The sequence below is a fragment of the Parus major genome, chromosome 7 (assembly GCF_001522545.3).
Source record: "Parus major isolate Abel chromosome 7, Parus_major1.1, whole genome shotgun sequence".
In the NCBI taxonomy this organism is placed as follows: Eukaryota; Metazoa; Chordata; class Aves; order Passeriformes; family Paridae; genus Parus; species Parus major.
The window spans coordinates 15,617,978-15,636,838 of NC_031776.1; the positions used below are offsets into that span (position 1 = coordinate 15,617,978).

The 18,861-nt window shown below is 36.6% G+C and overlaps 1 long non-coding RNA gene across 1 annotated transcript; it reads right to left on the bottom strand.

Moving 5' to 3' along the window:
- Positions 1-15,189: 15,189 nt before the first annotated feature.
- LOC107207419 lies at positions 15,190-17,703 on the bottom strand. The gene is made up of 3 exons (XR_004498359.1): positions 17,562-17,703; positions 16,133-16,388; positions 15,190-15,415 (listed from the first exon to the last, which is right to left on the bottom strand). It is a non-coding gene; the product is annotated as an uncharacterized LOC107207419 (long non-coding RNA).
- Between the last annotated feature and the right edge of the window lie 1,158 nt (positions 17,704-18,861).

Sequence of the window (18,861 nt, forward strand, 5' to 3'; positions counted from 1 at the left end):
TCCAGTGGAGAATAACCAGGTCACAACAACATGACATGTATGAAAAATTGGAAGAAGTGTATTGTATTTCTTTCTCTAGAATAAAAAAGACTGATGGGCCATGAGAACAGCCTTTGATTTTATTTGCAGCAGCCTTTTACAGGAATTATTTGTTGTCTGTGGTAGATAAAACAGATTTGCTCTGGCAAATTCATGCTAGACCTTAGGAAACAGCTTGCTGACTCAAGATGGCAAAACTGATTTTTTGAGAGGGCTGTAGAGTCTTCATCACTGACAATGTTTAAGAATGGGTTTGAGGAACACCTCTTAAATTAAATCTGCCTAGAGAAAGGGCAGAGACTTTCCAAGGGAATCTTATTTTCCACTGATTCCCGTACACAAAGTCAAATGTCTGCAATCTGCAGTTTCTGTGCTGTCCAGGGCAGGAGATCTCTTTGCAGCACAAGAGAATATCCATGCTTTACCTCCCAAGGGTAGCAGCACATCTAAGGTGATAACCACTGTGATGGAAGATGAAGTGTCAAGCCAGGTTCCCTCACGTGCTCTGGTTTTACTTTCACAGCCTAACTCTATTCTTTGGTACCTGTGCTGCAGTCAATCCTCTCCAATACAGTCAGTTTTTTCCTGTGGAAATGCTGAGAGATGTTAAACATTTTTTTACCAAGTCCTTTACTATCCTTATGTTTTCTCCATTCCTATGCATCTTCCTACAGTTGATAGTGAGAAATTTAGCTTAGCAGAAAATTTTCCCTGAATATGTAATCTTATGGAATTGTGTTTAGATTTTCTGGAGTCCCCAGTAAATTAGAGCATTCAGCTTTTCCATTGTTTCAGAACTAATTATTGAAGTAGCTAAATGTCCAAGAACATAAAAATGTACAAATGGGTGTTAGTTGAATGGATGTAGTAAGATTTTTTTCTGGCATGAAAAGCACAGTATTTATGAGTTAATTTAATCAGAGAAGAAAAATATTGAGTAGGTGATGAAGTAAAAATGATGACTGTGTATTATGTTTTGCCATGCAGCTGAACAAACACATTCAATGACAGACTTTGGCAGGAGCTGCAAAGATGTTCTTGACAATGGCATGAATAAATATTAGGTGCCATACACAATTCACTGCATTCTGGGCCTTGAGCAAAACCAGGTGAGCTTTGCCTGGAAAATTTGGAAGAAACAATGTAAGCATGTTGGGGAAATGTAAACATCTACAGCATTCTCCCAAGCTGCTTTGCTGTAACATTTTCATTTGCATCAGCAATGAATGTCATTTTTTATCGGTTCTACTTTCACTGCTCTTCTAGGAATCGATTAAACTCCCAACTACTCTAGAGTTCATGGTAGGCACTTCAGTAATATTGCCCAAATGAAGGACTTTATACTTGCTAAACAAAGTACATTGATTAGGCTTCATTTCCATTGCTGCAACTGGTTTACAAAAATAAAAAGTAAAATAAATACTTTGATATAATTACTTGTTAATACAGAAGCAGAAAGATATCTCATAATAACTTAAAATGGAAATTTGAGGAAATTGGAGAAGCTATACAACATGGATGTGGGCTATTAAAAGAATGAGTATGACAATATGGAGGAGAATTTTCTTTTAAAGATTATTTTTCTCCAAAGGTGGTTTATAGTTGTAGTCTCTTGCTAAAACCTACAGCAGTATTGGTAGCTCAAGTACACTTAACTGCTGAGGAGAAAAGAGAGATGGGAACATCCTGTAGTGCTCTACTCTTTATTCTGACTCCACTGAGTGAAATTTAATTCAAGGTTGGTCCTCACATCTTCAGTGTTCAGAGGGCTGATGCTGACAGTACTGGTTTTCATCTTCATTTTTTTGTAATCCTGAGAATATTCTTAATTTGAATTGAAACAATAATTTCCACTGACAAAAATTAAACTTAATGTAGAAGTTTCTCTCATTAGTTCTATTCTCTACTGGTCTCATTTGCAAGTGCACAATGCTCATTTCAGAAGTAGTGTTCCTAAGAGTAAGCCTTCTGTGCCACTCCAAAAAGCAATGGGCACAGTCTACCTGGAATCTTTAAGCTGTGGTGGCCTGATGATTCTGTGAGGTATAACAATGTCTCTCCTTTACAGCATGATGTGTTTGTATGCCTGGGATTCTTCAGTGAGTCCCAGGAAGAAAATCACTGGCCTAGCTGGGAAGGAGAGAGACAGTTCATGTCCCTTCTGCAGTTTCTTTTCGTAAATGAGTCCCAGACATAACTCAGAGCAGCTTCAGACTCCTTGACCATCTATAGCTTCATAGGTATGTTTTGGAAGCTAAGGAGAGATGTGGTATTAAGCTACCCAGCCCACTGCTCCCCTTTTTAACTTGTTCTCCCTATTCTGTGAGGGGTGTGAGAGTTTGAGAGTTTGTCTTCTTCCTGTAAGAACTTCAAAGGGACCGGGCCTGGCACATTTTATTTATGCTATATTCTTTAACTGGAAATAATATTTACTGGAATAAAAAGAACAAAGTGAAAATCCATCTTCTCTGTTTGACTTTCCCTCCTCTGATCCTTTCAGAAGTAAAACCCCTCAAACTCAGTGACTGGAGCAGCAAACAGACTACAGTGACATACTGGCAAAAAAGTCTAAAGGCTATTTTTTTAATGAATGTAGTTTTTACATATCAAGATGATTGATATTAAAGAAGGAGTAAAAGTAGGTATCTTCAGTCTAGAATAGTTTTGTTATCTGAGGATTTTTTTAGTCTTACAGATTTCTTCTCTAAATTTGTAGAGAAGGTTGATTTTCTCTAAATGACCGATGTATTTTTGTATCATATCTGTTCCACAGCTGTTGGCTGTTATTATTAAGCAATTTGGGCAGTAATTTTATGGGTATAAAAGGGAGATCAGGAGGCATCCTGATTTTTTTGCAATTGTATATTTTATAAGGAAAGTCAAGATTTTAATCTGAGCCCCATTTAAAAGATGACTTCATCACACTTTATTATACCTATTAGAATTGTATCCAAATACTTATTACTAGTGAAGGTTCTTCTGGACTAATTATATCCCATGTATGGACATACATGGATGTATTTTCAGGTACACTGGGCAAGCAGAGAACTTTGCTTTTTTTTTAAAGAAATGGCAGATACTTTGGGAATTCTAGACCTAAATACAATTTTGGTGAAAAGCCTGGAAATCTGGGGGCACAGTCTGAATCAGATGATGTTTGCTACATTTGTTACATTAACTGTCCAGAGATCCATCACTTGTGTCATATCTCACTAAGATCTTGACTGCGATAGCAGTCCAGGAGCACCAGCAGCATGTCCATGGCATCTGTAATTGTCAGGTGTGTGTGTGTTGGACACCCAGAAACAGCAATGTTTTAAGCTACCTTTCCTGAGATATTTTACCAACATCACCTATCTGTTGTTATGCAGGAGGTCAAAGCATATCCCATTTGAAAGAATCCCTCACTAAGAGAGGACTCCTATGCTTCAGTGAATGGTTGTCAATCGGCTACAGGGAAAACAATAAAATATTTCCATATATGAATCTTGGGGCAGAGATTGCTATCTTGTTTTACAAATGTTAAGTGAAACATAATTTTAAAAAATAATAAAAAAGTAAGATATCTCTAGCTGGTTAGACAGTTCCAAATATTGAATATGGACTTGCAATCTTCACTTTTATCCTGTAACTCTTAACTGCAGAACTTAAAGCACCTAGGGCAAGATTTTGAGCAGATAAAGCTATGGTTCATCATATGTTTTCAGGAAGCAAATAATTATCGATGTAAAACCAATATAAATTTCTATAAATGTTAATGAAAGCTGTGTTGGTAAATTAAAAGTGCATAGGAGCAACTCCAAGCCTGATTTAAGAGCCAGAATAAAGGAGCCATTCACTTAGGAGAGATATGAATACCCTCAGAACATGAAAAATACAAGGGACAATTGCTCAATCATTTTGGTAATCTTACATCTCCTCATGCAATCTACTTGCTCCTGGAGACATTGCTTAGATATTGATATTTATCTTGTTTTGTTTCCTGCATGTCATCTCTGACAACACTTGAATAAATTTGATAGAAGAATAGATGGGATTTTTAATCTCATGGTTATTCTACTATGTTCAACTGATTATGGAGAAAATAATTTTTTGTTATTTCATTCATCAAATACTACCAAACACTTTCAGAAAGCCCTTAAATGCAGATATTCAAATAGCTTTAGGTTTAGCTATTACATCTACATGTACATCACTTTTTCCAGTGTCATAGCTATATTTTGGAAGATTGTGAAAATTAACTGCAGATTTTATTGCAGACTATTTAAAATTACAGTTAATATTTGTAATGATGCCTGTTCCTTTGATTAACTTTGGTAATGACTGGGACTTAACGGTGATTACACTGCCAGAAAGAAAAGTTCTTGTCTCTTTATGGTTCCTCTCTATTTCTACAGTCAGAGAAATGGTTCAGTTACTGAAAATACCAGAATAACTGCTGACCTATATTCAGATATTTTCACCTACATGTTTTTGTGGTGAAGGATTTGTTGACACAAGGATTGCATTGTGCTAATAAACTGATAATACTTTATATTACTTTGGGCTCATATTTACAAAGCTCCTATAGAAAAAATTGTTTTGTAGATCTTTCTCAGGAATATTATATACATAATCATCAGTAATGACTTCTAATTTGTGGTTAATTAATGACACCTGGCTGATCATAGTACTGGAAAGGCTCTCTCTTGGTCTGTCCCTTGTAGTCTTTGAGATACAAGCAAACAAGACTTTGTAGCCGGTATGCTGTGAGCTGTATGGATGGAAAAGGGATGTTACAGACATGAAAACAGTTTCTGGTTGCATTATTATATGAATGCCTCTTTAAGGATTTTAGTCTTAGAAGAATCATTCTGTGTTACACTTAGCACTATTTAAGCTAAAGTTTTATTTCCAAGAGATAAATTTTACAAAACATGTGAATCCCTGCTTTCTTAAGATCCTCCGTTGGTCTGGACTCATAAACCATAGGAAAAAAACACTCCATTTCTCTAAGCTACTGTACAGTTTCTTGGCAACTGATGATAAACAGATATGGCTTGTTAGGAAATCTGTCTGCCATTTTCTCTTTATTTTAGATGTAATCTGGAATGAAAATTCATGCTGTCATACAGGCTCCAAAAATAACAAATCAAATAATATTTATAATATAACTTGGGATGTAATATTAGATTAAGTCTTTAGGCTTAGCCATATTATAAAAAAAAAGTTGTAACATAAGTTTTCCAATTCCAAACAACAATGGCAAAAAATCAGACTCCATGCATTGCTCCCTTCCTGCCCATTTGCTCCTGGATGAGAACAGAAGCTTTCTAAACCCAAGTACTTTGAAGCTGCTGTGATACATGACAATATGAAACACTAAGACAGCTTTGGATTCTTATCTCAGATCCTTGTAGATTTAATAAACAGAGAAGGGAAGTGTGATTTTTTTACTTGTCTGTATAAAGACAGGGCACTACCCTTTATGAGAGCTGGAAATAGCTGAATGGGAACTTAGAGTCAGAATGAAAAATTTATGAACCTTCACCACGCTCTTGTCAAGCTGGATGCCATTAACACCATCAACACCAGCCTATGGATATTGACAGATATTTAGAAAGAAGCTGAGATTTGGGGCAAATGGCAATACCCAGTGAAAACTCAACCATAGAGACACCAGTCATAAATCCAGATGCCAGGGAATTGTCCCACAAGTAGATATGTTAGCAAAGGACAGCCAGGAAATAAGAAAAGCTGCAGGCAGACACCGAGGAAGAGCTCAGAAGCAGAGCAGGGAACTGAGGGGAAGGACAGATTAGGAAGAAGTGCTCAAAGAGAGTATTTGTTCTTATTTTGCTGATTTTGTTTTAATTCTTCATAAGCCTGGCTGTTTGGAACAGTATCTTGTGAATGATATAAATTCCTCCTTTTGACAGAAATTACCCTAGAGATCCCTAAATGTGGGATAATTTTAGCTACTGTTTTTGTCATTGAGGGAATTTCAACCAGATTGTGTCTGAATACCATTAATTAAACAAAATGTACAAGAATTTTATGTTAGTGATTTTGTGTTCCAATTAAATTAAATTGATACAGAAACCTGTAAAATTATGTTTTCTGGAAATTATTTTTCTGTATTCTGAAGTAATTAAAATATTTGTCAAACCCATAAGACATCTCTTTCTTTCTACCTTGGATTCTAACTCTACTATGAGGTATCCTAGGAGGATATTAGGTATTTTAAAATGTAGCTAAATATAAATTTAGGTTTTGAAAAATAAGACCCAACTACATCAGTAATTATTGATGAATAGTACTGTGGAAAAACCCTAAATATGCTGTTCAAATGGAGCCAAGAATTTTGAGTAAATTGTGAATTAATTGTGAAATAACTTGTCTAAGAATTTGATCTGTATATTTTTAATGAAAATTAATCTTGAAGAACTATGGCAAAACCAAGAAAACAAGAAAGGATCTTCTTAGCAGACCTGGATTTTCTTGGAAAACCTTAGTTCTCTGACAAAAGTTTCCTATATAACTATTTTCATCCTTCTTCAGAGGATAGATGATGCTCTCATCTTGAAGTACAAATTATTGCAAATTTTCTCCCACAAAAGTGAGATAGCTTCAGGTGGGTAATTCTATCATGCAATAGTAATTTTTTTTGAGGGGAAAAAAAGCCTGCAAAAAATCATGTTATTACACTACAGTAAGGACATATAATTAATAAAGCTGTGAAGTAAAATATACTGCTGCAGCCCTCAAACCAAATAAATTCACCATAAGCATGAAAAATTGTGCAAGAAAATAGCATTAAAATTAGTAATTATTTGAAATGTACTTACAGTTCCTTCAGTTGCTTTGTTTAATGAATACATTTCAAACACCACTGGAACACTCGAAGATTGACTTGAACTCTCTCTTTGCGTTGCTTTGTAGTTAATGGCAAACAGGACTTTAACCTTACCTCCTAGGCTCTGTATTACTAAATAAATACCTGGTACAGTGTAACAGGGCAGTTTCATATTCTTCCATTTCAGCAATGATGTTTACAGGGTTTCTGTCCTCAGCTGATTTTTCCTGACCCACGCCTGCCTCTCTAGTTGTTTAGATACAATTAGTTCTAAAGATATGAAAAATAAGTAGGGAGCAGGTTCAGATTAAAATATTCCTCGTTTTTATCTACTTTTTCAGTGCTATTTTAAATTGAAACACAGTTTCTTGAGCCAATTTCTGGGTGTCCCTAGAAACAATCGTGTCAGCACAAGGGAAAGGATGGGGTAGGAATGAAGGTTGTGAGCAGAGAGAGAGTTCGTTCCTTATTCTAGAATTGTCATTTAAAATCATTACAGACTGTATCTGTATAGCAATCTAAAGAAGAAAAAAAGATTTGGCACCAGAAACTTAGTTTAAAAATACAAGAAAAAGGAGAGATCAATGATTAATTTACTAGAAGTACAGTAAGATACCATCAGCTCACATCGGTGCACCTGTTCCCAATTTTTGGCACAGCATAAAATAAGAGATTAAATATTTCTCTCTAGCTATATTATCTGGTCATGCATGTGTGTGAGAACACACAGATGCAAGCAGACACATGTACAAATATCTTCTTTTTCCTCCTGGCTATGGGGCTTGGCATGGGAACTGAGTGGAAACAGGCAGTGGAGGTGGCTGCTAACATGCAGGATACTGCTGGATCCAGTCCTGTCAACACCAGCCAGAGAAGGAGACTGCTAGAAACAAGGGCTTGGGTGTGGGTTTGACTTGAGATTCGTATCTGAATAATTAAACTTAGGAAAATATATTCCTTTTGAACAGAACTGTGACAAGTTTTGTCAACTTTAATTCTATCTGTATAATTTTTCGAGATAGTGTTTCTAAATAGGGATGTAAACTTGTAAGGTGTCCAAATCCCCCTCCCACGTGTAGTCTGCCTAAGCAGACACCCACTCAGAAACACAGAAATCTCACTTTTGATCTCCCTAATGAGAATTGAGAATATTTAGATTATAATTATTTTCTGTGTGTTCATATGACTACATCACGTGGTTGTTACATGATTAGCCTTCTAAAGTTTTAATTGTGTGTCATTTATTAAGGTTGTATTAATTTCAAGAGATTGGTTTAATAGGTTTTCAAGGAGCTGTTCAGGTGATTTCCTATTGTTATGAGGCATGTATCATCTCCCATTTAATTATTTTCTTTGAGCATGAAAATTATTGTCTGCTTTCCACAGTAGCTCCTGTCCTCTTATAGTTGTATGTGTGACTGCTGCAACACTGAAACCTTGTCTGGAGGGCACCTTTTTAAAGTCAGTAGATTTGTCTTTAAACTTCTATAGAGTTTGTGTGAACAGGAGTAGGGAACAGAAATCCAGCTTGTTCCTTAGCAGTTTTGCTGGATGCTGTATTCATGTTTACACTACCTGTGCAGCCTCATCAGCACTGTACTATCTGATGTGAAGGCTATTAGCCCTGTTTCAATTGGTTTTGTTTATTGACATGATAATGTTTCATCCAGACCTATAATGTTTTCAGTAATAAACTAGATTTCTCATCTGTCAGCTCTTTGGACAAAAAAAATCCCATTTGAATAGCTCTTAGTCTTTTCCTTATTCATCTGCAACTCTTTTTCTTTTTTTCTTTTTTTTTTTCTTTTCTTTTTTCTTTGCTAATTTCCAAATTGGCAAAAAGTACAATAGTTCAAAACTATTGAAGTCCACCAGTGCTGGACTGAGTTTTGAACAAGTAAAGACAAATTTTATAATTCCTAGATAAAGTGACAAGGTAGAAAGTAGCTGATAAATGGCTGTTATTCTGTTCTTCTTAGACACAGAAGACAGAAATAATTTTCCCTAAATGTAGTACTATTATTGTTAAGCTATTCAAAAAACCAGGATCTCTTCTCCCAAGTTGGAGATGGTACCTCTGCTGGGTTATCATTTTATGTGCTTATGTATGTATGAACTGCAGGTGACTATTCAATAAATCCATTTTTCTTGTCATTAATATTAAAAGATTTTCAACTTCCACTTGCATGCTTTATTTATGATCAAGTTCTTGCAATCAGAAATGTGATCTTTAATAAAATGAAATGTATGTGTCTGATGGAAAGAAGCATTAATCATGCAGAAAGCAAGCAATACACATTTATTTCCTTTTGCCATATTGTCACATTGCATTTCTATAGGTTAATCATGATTTGTAAGAAATATGTAAACATATTTTCAAAGAAGTGCTCTCCTTTAATGTGCTGTGAGTCCAAATAAAGAAGAGTATGTTAAGTTCCCTCTTCTATTCAAAAAGCAGGGCAATCCAATGCCCATTTACCTCTGATTTCCTTCTAGGCATTTCTATTTTCTTGCATGTTGTGGGTTCAAAATTATAGACATGAAGTTCCCTAAAGGATACATTTTAAACATCAGTACCACAGTGAAGTGATTCTAATTTTCCTTAACCTTACTGAAAGTTAGCCCATTCTTTGTAACACTAATTAATGCTCCCATGAATGCATAGAAATTATTTGTATTGATATTTCATTTATATACATTATTCCATCGTGATTAATACTCACCTCCTGCAAAAAAACTGTTTTGCGAGTTTGTTAATATTCTGTTTAAGTCAACTTGGTATGTTTATTTAACAATAAACTCATTGTAAAGCTTAGTCTTTTGGCAAAGAACATTTTCAGAACAATGTTTTCACTGAGTGAACTATACCATATTTAAAGCATACGAAAATGAATCACATAAGTTTAAAAATTACATTCATAGCAGAGCTGTGCCAGGCAAGAAGGTGTGAATGAAAAATGACTGAAAAAATTTCTTGAATAGTTGCATTAATTTCTACAGGAATTAATTGCACTTATCATTATTTCCTTTTGTGTTCACTGTCATCAACTGCCACTAATCAGTTGAATCTCACAGGCCCACACAAAATGTAAAGTGACCCACAGAGTCTCCATCCCAGGCTCAATTTGGCACTGCATGCACAGCTGACTGCTGTTCACTGTTCAAGAAGCAGCAAAAGCTTAGTGGCTCAGGCTTGTCTTGGCAGTGCAGCTCAGCCCTCAAATGCTAAGCAGTTTGTGTTATCTAAGCAGGTGAAAAAATGAAAATCGACAACACAAAGGCATTTAGTGCTGGATGTGTGTGCTGGCCTCAGAGTGGGTATAACAGAGCTATTCCCATCACCTGTTCCTCCTGCTTGTACAGCCCCAGCTGCATGCATAATAATGTTCCCTGGATGCTTCATGAAGCTGCAGGAGCCTGGGGTAGTCCTGGTGCTGGAGACACTGTGGGGCTTTGGCACAGAAATGGTTTTAATGTGCTCAGTGTGATCATGTATGAACAGGTATTACTAACTTTAGGCACAGGTAAGCCCGAAAGCTGAGGTGCCCTGAGATTGATGGCTGGGATGCTGTGGGTGGGTGTGGGCAACTGAGGATCTAACCTTTGAACTTGGATGCCTGCAATGGCAACAGGATCCTATATCCACCTGAATCCCATCCTTAGCCTTCAGTGAGTTGGGAGACTGCTGCTATGGGAAAAGCCCTGAGGATGAGATCCTTGACATTTTTAAGCTGGCAGAGTACCACTGCATGTATTGAAACTCCCATAATTTACACTACAGGAGGATTTGGCCCTCTGTCTTTAGTTGGAGTCCTTAGTTAAATCAACACATAGCCAGTGTTAGAGGCAGCCCATTATGGAGGGGCTATCCTCACCCATGTTCTCTTTCTGGGAGGTCTTACTCTTGTTCTTTAAGGATTTCTGTAGCTGTACCAATGCTGAGCAGAGGTCACTGCCACTTAGGAAATAAGTTTTGTAGGCTGAATCTACAGAACAGAAACTCTGGCATATGATGCTCCTCTGGTAAAGTAACTAATTTACTTCAGAGAAAACCACATAAACCTTTCCCATCACTTTCTGTCTTTTGATACTTACCTAAAATAATAAAAGCAAACTATCCAAAGGTGTTGAAGAGCAGTTCAGAAGCAGCTCTGTTTTAAGACTGTTTAGACATAAGCAAAAAATAGAGAGTGAGTTTGTCCATGCTTTGAACACAAGGTATGAACACTTGCATTTTGCAAGTGAGGCTGCTGTTGTGAATTTTAAGTGGCACTTTCCTTTTGCCATCAATATCCATCTTCTGTGGCACATACAGCTGACAATAAACTTCACTGTGGGTTTGGTACCTCATGCCTTTATTTGTGCATTTCTTCTTCAACTAGAAATTAATAATTTAAATATTCCCACCTTTACAGCAGCTGGGAAGGTGTGCTTAGTGTAGAAAATTTACTCATGTTATTGTTCTTCTGTGGCTTTTAGAATTGGTGTACAATAACTCAAATAAAGCACTTATTAGAGAGGTAGCACTGAGATATACTGATCATACTGATAGAACTACTGTGATATAACAGTCTAGTAATATGAGTACATTTTCTTGCATATCAAGCCTGAAGTCAAACCCTTACCATAATTAAATTGTAGTTTTGCATTATGAACAGTAACACTATACAGAGTTTCAGACGTTAGAAATATTCAGTCTGTTCACAGGGGGCTAGAACAGGATTATATCCTTAGTGTGTAATAGTGCTTTGTTTCTTCTAATTTTAAATGTCTCAAGGGAATGGAGCTTTCACCATTTCTGTAGAGACACTATTTCACAGCCCATAGATCTTTCTGTCAGGAATATTCACCTTACAGTCTCACAAATTTTTTCTTCTATGCAAGTTCAGTAGCATTTTTAGCTCCTCTGGATAGCTTTATATGAGAGAGGTGAAAGGAGAGTAATTACACAGAGAGAGAGCAAAAAAAGTGAAGTCTGAAGAAAGCTCTAAATTACTTCCCTGTTAAAAAAATCACAGCACCACAGACTGAATGTTGCTCTCATCAGCACCTTGAACAGTTTGAATCCTGTTATGATAAATGTAAACTTAAAAGGATCTTAATGTCAAATGGAGCAGGAATTTTACAAAACCAAGAGAAATTTCATCTAGAGATAAGAGTAAAATATTGCTTTGATTTGATTTTCTCTACTAGATTTCCTCCCTTAATCTGATATATCGGTTTTAAACCTCAAGGAATTTGTGCTGGTTTATAGAGAGTGAGACCTTGCAATGAAACGGAGAAGTGGGAGTTAACTTTAAAAACATACTGGCTTTCTCCCAAGCAGTGAGTGCTGACAAGTATAACCATATTACTAAAATCACATCAGGAATGTGATATATTAAATAAATACATGATCATCTACAGCCAAAGTAGTTTGTATTTTATCCATGAAAAAGCATCATGTTACATCAATCTGCCCAAAAAAATGGGGCACATCAGAAAACAATGTTAAGAAGGCTTTTAAAACACATCATTGAGATTACAGCACCTTTAAAAATAAACAGCACTGAATACCAACACAGGTAAAATGTCATTGTGAAGCCCAGATCTGAAATTCAACAGCATGCTTTATAGCTTTCCAGTGTGTGATAAAATCTGTTCACCAGATGTACTATCTGTCTCCTGTGTAGCATACTTGAGCATCATCTAGGTCTGAGGCCCATTTATTTCATGTAAATGCCTTTCCTGTGCACACCTTAGGGCGCCCTAATTCTCCATTTTATTTCAGGCACTGTACAGGGTACCATCTGGTAGTGTTAAGCTCATCTCCTTTTATTGCACTATTGCAGGGGCTATATCCAGCCCTATAGCATTCTTTCAATGAAGAGAGAGTTCAGTTACTGCCAGCTATTTATTTTTGCCAGAAACACTATACACATGCAGAGTTCACATGTATATCAGTCTCACCTGAAAAGCAGGTCACTGCTTTTCACCCCACGTGGTTAAAAATAACTAAATAAATGGTGACTTGCTGATATCAGGTACAGCAGCAGTTCTGGCATGGTTCTCCTTGGTTAAGAGTAGGAGATCTTAGTAATGATGTAATGATGTCTCTCTAGTATCTTACTTTTATTAGTTCTATTAAAATGAGAAAAAAAAAAAAATTATGTCATGCCTTAAAAAAGCACCTTACAGGAATAGCTTAATATTTAAAGGTAGCAATATACCTCTCAACTGTACTTTGTTACAAAGTTCATTTGCTGTTTTAGGCACAAATTTACTTCTTTATGTCACATCCCCACTTGTTTATTCTTGTAAATTATTGCCATTAAAAAAATTCACCTTGAAATTGAAGGTATAGAAAACTCCATCCATTTCTAGTTTTCTTCACTGTCTGCCATTTTTAATGGTGTCTCTCCTTTTGAGTCTTTGTCACATATCTTAATGGCCTGATTTTTTTTTTAAATCCCTTCCGTGCCAGCAATTTGTGCTCTTGGTTATTGCTACTCAGACATCTAACTACCTGCTTGGGCCTACAAACGAGGGAGTTGGAAGTCTAAGTGACAATAATTACTTCCCTGGCTTTCATGTACAAAAAGGGAGCATGGTTTAAATTCAACCTTAAAATTTTGCTGGCTATAGGTTTAAAGTACGTCAGGTTTGAAAGTGCAATGCTGCTGTCTTCTGTAGAGCCTAATTCTACTTTCCCTTAAACTCTGCTGATTTCAGAATTGCTGCATGCCATTAAGGCAGACCAAAATTACCCTCACTGCTTCAATTCTAGCAATGTTGGGGAGGAAAAAATCCCACCTTATCATGATGGAAACATGATGGGAAACACATTCAGCACCAAGTTAGATTCCCTACAACAAAATATGCAAGTTTCAGTGTTTCTTAGATGTGTGAAAGAGATTCCATTCTTGATGTCAATGTCAGCATGAATGAAAAAATGAACTGCTTTTCCCCCTCAGGCTTTTTTAAAACTATTCAAATCACATTTTCATTGCATCCCCTTCCCCTAGTGTTTTCTCTCTAGGCAACATCAGGACCAGAGTAAGGTTAGTAGATGCAGCATAACACCTTCCCTGCTCCCTTCATCTTTAAAGCTCTGTCTCCTCTTTGGAGCAGCAGTTGGGCAGGATATTATCCTTTGAAGATGTATGTGTGTCACTTGGGAGCAATAGTTGTGTTAGGCAATGCTTCTAATGGAGCTCAGGCAGTGTCAATTCTCCAGTAATCATAGCAAGGGGTGACATCTGTCCATTCTCACCCTGGGCAATGGCAAAGTTTCCCACCTAGTGAAAAGCAGAAATGTTCCAGTGTGGTTCCAGGCTTTCTGCACACTCTGGCTGATGCCATTTCACTGGTAGCACTCAGTTCGCTTGTCACTCTTTTCAGCTGTGAAAACCTGGATGAAACATTCATGTGACTGAATGTTCCCAGGAGCTGGGCAGTGTCAGTTTTGATCCATCCTCAAACAAGGCAACAGATGAAAGAAATTGAGGAGAGGGGAGATTTGAAAGTATTAATTTTAGATAAATATTTGAGTTACTCAGCTGCCTTTTCCAGTGCTGGAAATTGCTCTCTTTCTATAATCTGCTGCATATGACAAGGAGATGACAGCGGACTTCTTCAGAAAATTGCTTGGCTCATCTCTGGTGAGCAGCACAAACACACCATCATTAAAAAAAATCACTGTTAAATGCATTCTCCCCTTTCTCCTGACCTTCTCAAGTCATTGATTGTTAGTAGCCACAGCATGGCACTATTAGTCATTCAAAAATCCCACTTTCCAGATAAATAAATTATTACATAATGAAGCTTTAAAAAGGTGGAATTATGTTCCTTAGTGTGAATTATCTATGGTTTTAGTCCACTGGCAATGACAAATGCAGGTAGATTCACCTGGATTAGCTGTCTGTGTTGATATAAAGGACAGGTGAATGGAAATAATAACTCTCTTTATCATACATTTTTGTAGGAAGCGTTTATTTTTCTGTTTCTAGTCTCAGCTGAAATTGAGAGTACTGGATTGTGACTAGACAAGCTCTGATTCTTCAAAAAACAAAGTATGTTTTTTCTGATGGTTTGCAAATCAGTAAAAGTCTTAAAAACGAAACCCAAAAAGCCTTCATATTTACAGAATCACAGAATCACAGAATCACAGAATCACAGAATCACGAGGCTGGGAGAGACCTTCAAGATCATTAAGTCCAACCCATGCCCTAACACCTCAATTAAACCATGGGACCAAGTGCCACATCCAATCTTTTTTTAAACACATCCAGGGATGGTGACTCCACCACCTCCCTGGGCAAACCATTCCAGTACTTTATTAGTCCTTCCATAAAAAAACCTTTTTCCTAATATCCAACCTGTATTTCCCTTGGTGCAGCTTGAGACTGTGTTCCCTCGTTCTGTCAGCTGTTGCCTGGAGAAAGAGACCAACCCCCACCTGGCTACAACCACCTTTCAGGAAGTTGTAGAGAGTGGTAAGGTCACCTCTGAGTCTCCTTTTCCTGGAGGTCTCCATCTTCATTAGCTTTCAAGTCACTTGTTCTGTAAAAATGTTGATGACAATCTTAGTATGAGAACTCATTTGTCCCCTTCACCCATCAAACAGTTCATCTTAATGATTCCAAACATATTCATCTGTGAAAAGCCAAGTGTCTGAACAAGTCACCATAGACCTTAGAGGAGTCAGAGCTCAGAAATTCTGCTAGATAACTGGGTACTGAGATTTTCAATACACCAAGAAATGATGCTTTAAGGAAGGGAAAAGAACTTGGCAAGGTGTGATGGACAGGTGTGGGTGCAGCAGGGTACCAGACAATATCTGTTGAAAGACTGGAACCTTAAATATAATTAAGACTGTTCATTTGGCTTAGCAGAAAGAAAACTCATAGTTTTTTATTGATAAAAATGCAAATGTGATAATTTGAGCTAAAAGGGGAAACATAGTGGCATACACTCATATCTACATTTATTTTCCATTAGCAAAATGCTAATTAGCCATTAATCATTTGATAATGTATATGTAGCAAAAAGCAGCTCAAAGTCAAATTGTCTAAATAAATAGCACAGTAGCCAGTCAAGGTGAAAAATACCATGATTCTTGCTAAAGAAGGAAAGTAGAAATCATTGTTTCCCCTCACAGATACTGTAGCTGTGGCATACATACAGCTGTAGTTATGACACTGGGAATTATGTCCAGGTAGTCAATCTTTCCCTACAAGTGGCTGCAGTTAAGTGGAAGGAACACTAAAACAGACTTACCCATCTCTGCAATCAAACTAGGAGAAAACTGGTGTGGGATTCATTGGACAGTGGAATTTGAAAGCATCACATTCCTGCAAAGGTTCCCTCTGAGCTGGTTTCCTGGTGCCAGTGACTTCTGCTCTGAGCTGATTTCTGCTCGGTTCCCACTGCACGTTTTTGCATTCATAGGCCCCTGGAGTGCTGTGCAGCCAGACCTGCCAGCATTGCCTGTTTATTTCAGTCTCTGGTATGATATTGAAAGTAACATCTCAGCCTGGAAGTATATTAAATGAAGTGTGGATGCAAATTACTACCAAACCATCTCTTCCGTTTTACAGAAGGCTCTTGTTTGATTGGTTCATTTTACAAGACTTAATTCTGTAGGGTGGGCTAGGCATTTTTCCCATTATAAAAAAATCCCTAATAACTAGTTCCACATCTGAGACAGTGAAGATTAAAATCAGCCATTGTGTAGTATATGAGAAGTAACTATTTTTCATAGGGTTTTTACTGTACATTTGGGATTATGATTTTATATTATGCAAATGCATTTTATGAAACCATAACACATAAATGTGTACTATTGTTAATACACATTTGCAGCCTAGCATGTGAGGCCTCCAAAAGAGCCATTCTGGTGTCTCTTTTCATTGTGTATTATGAATAATAAACAAAATGTAGTTAGACATATTCTATATTACAGAACAATAATAGTAAAAATTACATCCTGTCATTAATATGCATCAACAGCATGTATCCTGGTAGCTCAAAAAGACATCTCAATGTGAATGCATGTTAAACAAAAAGAAAAAGTTGTCTAATTCACAGCAGGAACAAGGACTCTTTGAGGCAGCTCTGATTGTTGTACTTGGAGGGAGGGATGGTAAACAAAATCCTTCTTTTTCGTCATTTCTTTCAGCCTCACAGTGGCATTATCTTTGCCACTGCAGTCACTGCCTGCATGTTAGATCCTGTGTCATATTTTACAAAGTACTTTAATAAGCCTCAAAATCCTTCTTCTTATATTTGTTTTCTGAAGAACTTCAAAGAACCAACTGGTGTGTGAGCAGCCTTTCTGCTACTGACATGCCTTGCCTGGGTGCTCTTCTAAAAGCACCTCATGCAATGCTTATGTTGATGAGGCCATTCAGACCAAAGATCTTGGAATCACAACTATATATTCTTTCTTCTGGAAAAGGAAATATTTTAAATGTGTTTCTACTTCAGTCTGATTTTTCATTATAGGTGCAAAAAAAAATCACTATCAATATTCCTGAAGAAATGTTTCAACATTTGTTTATGATATACAGGTGTGATGCTATTTCCACTTCTTTCATGGATCTCAGAACTGTACAGCATATCCATTTTCCTTTATGCAGTGGGCAAAGTTCCACTGGCTAGTTTTATTCTACTGTAATGTATAGAAATGCATCCCCCTGCCTCCTACCTGTTACCACTGCTTCCATGGAGTCACAGCTTATCAGCCACAAATCTGTGCCAACACAACACACCCAGTACTCATCTAGTGTCATTTTTCATCTTTCTTATATCCTGGAATGGAAAGGGGAAAGCCCATTATAGGCTTGAAAAATCTGAAAAAAAAAAACAAAACTAAAACCAACCAGCCAAAAAAAAAAAAAAAACCAACTAAAAAAAACCCCAAACAAACAAAAAAAATAAAAGAAAGAAAGAAAACAAGAAAAAAAAAAGTCAGTAGGGGGATGAAACTGTTCTGCTGTACTCCACACGAAATAGGCACTTTCCAGGTGTTCTGGTACTGAATGAGGCTCATTCTGTCTGGTAGAGCTCCTTCCAGTGTGATCCTGTCCATATAAGCTGAAATATTACAAAGGCTTTGAATGTCTTTTGTAAGCTGAGCTGACCACAAGTTCTGGGTGTTATTACTTGAATATAGTAGAGATTTAATTAGAACTGCCTTAAAACCCTTTATCATAGCAAGGGAAAAAGATTAACTTAATATCAAAGTTCATTAGAAAAATGTTTCTTTAATTCAAACATCTGCATTTTGAAGATTCTTACAGGTATTAGAGAAGATTCCATGTCTAGACAGCATTACAAGCATGATATTTAAACTCAAGCAGATAAACACTTGAAATTACATCTTCTGTATGATGAAATTTACCTATCTATAAAGCTCTTTTTCTCGTTTTGAGGTTTCTATCCAACTGCAAAAAACATTTGTAAAGGTAATTTCACCAGACATTTGGAGACTTTAAAGTGCTTTTCTATCCATATGGCTCTTTATGAATAGGTAATTTTTATCTGTGCTCTACTCAACTGAATGTTTATAAGACTGTCTCAAAGATGCCTGCTTATAACTATAATTGCCTTCAAATGACTAACATAAGATTTATTCATTTATCCTTTCAGTACTTTGCAACTTATTCCTATTTTTTTCTCCCTCAGTTTTTCTTCCTGTAAAATCCGAATTTTTTTCTAGTTTTCTGTGCTATTTGAATTAGACATTTTCACTTATCTGTATAAGTAAATAGTCTTATAAGTTTGAGACTGTAAATCATTCATCCTCTGAAAACTATTTCCTCATATTGCAAGTTCAATTCATTGAGGAAAGAAATAAACCTTGCTGTGGAATAGAATTTTATGCAATGTCATGGACACATTACCATTTGGATCAAAATTTTACATTGTGTCAGCCAGTAAACAGTATAAATGGTTCAGATTTGCAATAAATAATTGTCTATTAATACCTTGGCGTGGTGTAGCAA